This window comes from Miscanthus floridulus, chromosome 6 (assembly GCF_019320115.1).
Source record: "Miscanthus floridulus cultivar M001 chromosome 6, ASM1932011v1, whole genome shotgun sequence".
NCBI lineage: Eukaryota > Viridiplantae > Streptophyta > Magnoliopsida > Poales > Poaceae > Miscanthus > Miscanthus floridulus.
The window spans coordinates 77,221,753-77,227,655 of record NC_089585.1 but is presented as its reverse complement, the minus strand read 5'-3'; the positions used below and the strand labels follow the sequence as shown (position 1 = coordinate 77,227,655).

Below are 5,903 nucleotides of genomic sequence, written 5' to 3'. Positions count from 1 at the left end.
GTTGCTCCACCATTGGAATATCTATGTGAGTGGCAGAAGTAGTTCTCCCAAACTCTTCATTTAGGCCCCCATGGGAAGATTTTTCTTGGAAAAGTTTGTCTAGAGGGTAGCCTACGAGAAGATCAAATTCAAGGATGGCAAATATTTGGAAATCTAAGTGAACCTCGGTTCCATTAATTTCAATTGGCATGGTCCTAACAATCCCACTACACTCAAAGATGAGTCCTGATGGACTTTTTGAAGAGTTTATTGGCCGGGACTAGCGGTATGTTACCCAAAAGGATTTTCGCTAGGAATTCTGACATGATACTAGTCCCGACTATGGGGTTATGTAGAGCTTCCATGTTTGTTTCCTTTAATGAACAAGGCATGGTTGTGGAAGGTGAAAGAATCTAAATTGCTTCAGAAGAACGTTTTACTTCCAACAACCATTCCTTTGATGACTCTATTATTGGGGAAACTTCCTCAGCAGGACGTGTAAGCTTTTTGTGTCCAAAATATTTTGAAGTATTGCCAAAATCCCTGAATTCGATAGGGAACTCTAAGGATGAATTAATCTTTCCTTCAGTGTTTGTGGTTTGAGTGAGGGTTCATGAGTCAAATCTAAGGATGGTATGTGTTTGGATTTGACTAATGAGGACTCCTCAACACTCGATGTAACTTTTGCCTAGAGGGATTTAGTTCTTATGACGGAAGAAGAGTGTTTGTGTATGAAGTGCTCAAGGAGTTCTACTTGTTTCGTCATAGTTTTGTGTGTAAAACGGCCTCTAGCAGTCACATCTACGCATAGGTTAGCATCCATACCCAAACAAAAGAGTCGCAGCAATATGCTGTCGGGTAAAGACAAGTCTGGGCCGGCGTGTATTAACACTAAAAACCTAGCCCAGGCTGCACCTATAGACTCCTTGCACTGCTCAAAGTCGAGGATTGCCCTTGGTAGAGAGTCGATACGGGACATAGGGAAGAATACAAGATGAAACTTGTCTTTAAGTTCATCCTAGTCCCCATTCATACTTTCTACGACATGTGTGTACCATTTCTTCACCTTCTCCGTGAGAGAGAAGGGAAACAACTTCCACTTAAGGGTTTCCTGTGTCATGCCCAAGAAGCTTAGGCATGAACACATCTCGTCGAACTCATGCAGGTGGTGGCAGGGATTTTCATTATAGTGCCCTAAGAAGGGTTGTGCCTGAACCATGGCTATTAAGCTAGGGCGGAGTTCATAGCTGCATGAAAAGTTTGGTTTTGGTGGTGGCTCAAAGAACTCACCCTTTGAAGCGGAGCAGTATTGGATAGGAGTGGTTTTCATGGTGAAAACATTTTTTGTGTTTTTAATGAAAAAAGGAAAAGATACAAATACGAGGATGAACTAGGTTTGAAGAAAATATGGCAACCGCTCCCCGGTAACGGCGCTAGAAATGCTTGATGGTATTTCTTAACACATACAGAAATAATCCGCAAGCGCACGGAATTATTGTTGTAGCATTTCACCCAGAAGTATTCAGGGTATCGTATTTTTCATAGGGAATAGAGGTACTCTTCTAGATAATTCATCCAAGGACAACACCAAGGTAGAGTTGGTAAGGGTTGAGATGGATTCCTATAGTTATTGGGTCTATGGATAGATAAACTCTACTTCTACTTGCTTACTTTGGGGACTGGTGAATATTTGGTCTACCAAGAATTGCCAGCCTTAGCGCTACGTCGAACCCGAATGTGGGGGATTACAAGGGATAGACAGGGCTATCACCACCTGTTGCCTACCCCTCAACTATGGGGAACAAGGCAAACAAAGTAGCCTCTAGCCTAGACACCATGTTTGCACTATCAACTACTATTCTAGTGTGCTGGCAAGGGTTATCCATCTTTATTAGGGCCCCTTCTACTAGAGCATCCATCACAGGGATGGACAACGAACCCACTAAATAAATAAGAGTAAGTTTAACTAATCAAAGACTTTTTACCATAGAAAATATGAACACTCACTTAGTGGGAGAACCCGTTGAGGCACGTGTGTTCATCGAGGTACAAGCTCAGGGAGACACCAACAAGCCCGATGCTTCCCCATACTCTCACATCTCTTCCTATCCAAGTCTACAAGCTATCTAGGGCCTAAGCCCTTGGAATGATGCTCAAGTGAGGTGCTCTTTGCCTTGTGTGTGTGTGTCAAATGAGGAGGGGGAGGCCTCCTTTTATAGGTGGAGAGGAGGAATGGAGGCCACTCAACATGCCACATCAGCGATCCAGTGCGCTTCTTCACCATGACCCTTGGATCAAACCGTCATAGGATCAATGGTGGAGTTGGAGTGGAGTTGTGTTTCTTTGCATGCCTCCATGCATTGAGGTGGTGGAGCAAGGGGAGGTCGATTTGTGGCTATTTTTGTCGCAAGCCCAAATGTCACCGCCATGGGAAGACCACTAGCAAGCGCCACAGTGGAAGGAGAACGCGAGCAGTGCCAGGTGGGGGCCATGCGATCCTAGGGGTCAGGTCAACCCCTGATCAGGCCCTCTCACCACCAGCTTCGCTTGGTGGACTGCTGAGTGGATGTGGGCTACTCCTTGGGTGGTCTTTCGCCCAGATAACTTGAGTTGATGGGCCTTTCCATTTATTCTTTGCGCATGTCTACTTTACGCTCCGTCGAAAAGAGCCTTCTTGGTGTATTTTCCCATGTGTTTGTGTTTATGTCCGGTGTTTGTTTTATTGTATTTGTTGTCCACTTTAGGTACATTTCTTGTGCTATTCTAATATGTCCTCCTGCAATTGGTCAAATACCAAAACTTGTAGAAATTGTTAGTTCTAAAGCCCTATGTCTAAGTTTTGTGTTTATTTGAGCATATTTTATATGAATGTTGGCCATTAGAAATTAGAGTTAAGGACCACCAACATTCATCTTTCACAACTTCTTCATTCTTAGGGAGTTGATTCCTTTGGTGTTGGGATGATCGACTGTCTTCTCTTGGGATGGATCTTCTTTGCCTGCTCATAAGTTGTATAGCTATTGAAATTGCATCGCACCTTTTGTCTTGGGATTTGGAAGTGGATTTGTCCTAATCCAACATATATGATCAGTGTTGGTACTTTTGAGGAATGGTCTTCCAAGGATGATATGTACATCTTCTTCTTCTCCCATGTCAAGAATCATGAAGTCGGTAGGGACATAATAATCTTGTATTTTAACCATGATGTCTTTTGCTATTCCCTCTAGAAATCAGATTGTTTGGTACGCCATCTATAATTCCATATATGTAGGAAACAAGGGTTCACCAAACAAATAATCATAAGTTACCTTGGACATTATGTTGACTGCCTAATCCAAGATCACAGAAGGTGTTGTGGAAGATTCTTTGTTCGATTGTACACTCTATTGTCGGTATGCCTAGATCTTCTTTCTTGATAGGGAATGGTGAGCGAGGAGGTGGTCGTACTCTAATCAAAGTGTGTTGATCATGTTGACTGATTCTTCTCTTGTCTATCTGGCCCTATTCTTCCTTCTTCAGTTGTTTTTCTTCTTGCTTGCTGTGTCCTTAGTTAGAGCTTGTACCTATGGATGACTAGGAGAATGCAATATATGATTCTTGAAAGTAAATTTCTCCTTTTTATCCTTAATTGTGAAGCAAATTTTGAGACTGTTCGCATAGATGATGGCTCTTGCGGTGCTCAAGAAAGGTCGACCCAAAATAATGGGTGCCCTTATATCTTGGCCCATGTTCAAAACCATGAAGTCTATGGGTATGTACAAACATTCGACTCATACACAGATGTCTTCAAGAATTCCTTTAGGGTAGCAAAGTGAATAATCTGCAAGCTACAAATGCATGGTTGTATATAGCAAAGGATCTTCATGAATTTTCTCATAAATTACATGTGGCATAATGTTAACTCTTGCTCTGAAATCATAGATAGCTTCTTGGAACACATGGGGTCCAATAGCAATGGGGATGATGGGTCTTCCTAGATCACCTTTCTTGATGGGCAAGGAATAATCCTCCCATCCTCCACTAGGTGGTTCTTTGTAGAATCCTATATTATGAATATCAACAAGATTTGTAGTTTTGGGGTCTTTTGGTTGCCCTAGAATCTTACCTTTGTTGGTAGAAGGAACAGTAGCCGCCAGCTAAGCTATTTGTGATTCTATCATTTTATTAAAGCTATGTTGGTTTTTAATAGCCGAGGAAAAGCTATCCATTCTATTATTTATACTTTCTAAGATTTTGTCATTGGAAGCTAGTTTTCTAGATAAACCTTCCATAATTTTAGCTTGTCCAAAGTCTAAATCTTTCAAAGATGGTTGATTATTGAAATTATTACCTTGATAGTTACCTTGGTAGTTTGGCCTCTATTGCTGATTCTATCCTTGATGCTATTGAGGACAATAGTTGTTGTTGTTGATGGAGTTCACATCCTTATGGGTTTCAAGACAGTTGTTCCTTGAATGCCTAGTGTTTCCACATTCTTCACATGTCATGCGAGAATCATGAATGTGCATGACATCTTGCTTCTTATTGGCTCAGCCTTCAAGCCTCTTCATCAGCAGATCCATCTTAACAGACAACATATCTACCTCCTTGAGTTGATGCATACCTCCACCTCTCTTGCAGGGTTGAAGATGTTCTTCATTCCATCCTTGAATGGATTAGAGCTATTGCTTGTGTGATTGTGAGTGATAAAAATGTACCTCTAGCAGCAGCATCCACATTCTCACGAGTGTTGTTTGGCAACCCATGGTAGAAAGTCTATATGAGTAGCCAATTCTCCATCCCATGATGAGGACATTTTGATATGTAGTCCTAAAGCATTCCCATGCCTTAGGGACAAATTCATCATGTTGCTGCTGAAAGCTTGAAATTCTTCCACGTAGAGCATTGGTCTTGCCCATAGGAAAGAATTTTGCTAGGAAGGTAGTGGAGCAATTTTTCCATGTTGTATTCTTGTCTTTGTTGGCATAGACCCATTGCTTTGCCTTCCCCAAGAGTGAAAATGGGAAGAGGCGAAGTAATACGGTGTCTCTGGAAACTCCTTTGATGGTGAAAGTGCTGCAAATCTCCAAGAAGTGTTGGAGATGAGCACTCACATCTTCATGTGCCTTTCCACAAAATTGGCTAGCTTGCACCATGTTGATGAGAGTTGGCTTGAGCTCAAAAGCATTGTTTCCAATGTTAATCATCGGTCTAGTATGGATGTTGGCCATAGTTGGAGTAGAGAATTTACGGAGAGTCTTGTCAGCCATGGCTTTGAAAACTAGTGTTTAGCTATGCTTGTCTGGTTCTATTCCAATTCTAAAGTTGAAATTTTCTTGAGTTTAGCTTTAGTCCTCCTAAATAGTGCTTCTAGATCTTCAACGTAGTTTGAAAGATGGTCAGAACTAGTCATACATTACCCTACATAAGATATGAAAGTAGACAGAACAAGAGTAAGGCAGCTTGAGTAGAGGTAAATGGTTTTATGATCTCATCTATAAGTAAAAGTTTATCAATATTCCTTTTGATTGCCTAGCTCTACCTTCCCCGGCTACAATGCCAGAAATGCTTGTTGGTACTTCTTAGCATCACTAGTAATAATGACACTCAAGTAGTACGCTAGTATTTAATTGTGAGATAGAAAGAATATATATAAAGAATTCTACAAGCGCACATATATACTATTGTAGCATTTCACCCGAGAGTATTCTAGGTATCATTATTTATATTTTTACCTCAGGGAAGGATTGGCAGAGGGAAATTATTGATAACTTATACTTATGATGGAGAAACCATCCACCTATTCCTGAGCAAGGGTAAATAAGAGATAGGATAATATATAAATGATAGTTGATCAATGAACACTCAGAGTACTCCTTATTAAAGAACTAGCAAGACTAAGTATAAGTCATTCTTAATTACAAGTCAAAGCATACACTGATTAG

The 5,903-nt window shown here is 41.0% G+C and overlaps 1 non-coding gene across 1 annotated transcript; it reads left to right on the top strand.

Annotated features, from left to right (window-relative positions):
* The first annotated feature begins 4,756 nt into the window (after positions 1 to 4,756).
* LOC136462029 (small nucleolar RNA R71) lies at positions 4,757 to 4,864 on the top strand. Its single transcript, XR_010760557.1, has one exon. It is a non-coding gene; the product is annotated as a small nucleolar RNA R71 (small nucleolar RNA).
* Positions 4,865 to 5,903: the final 1,039 nt, after the last annotated feature.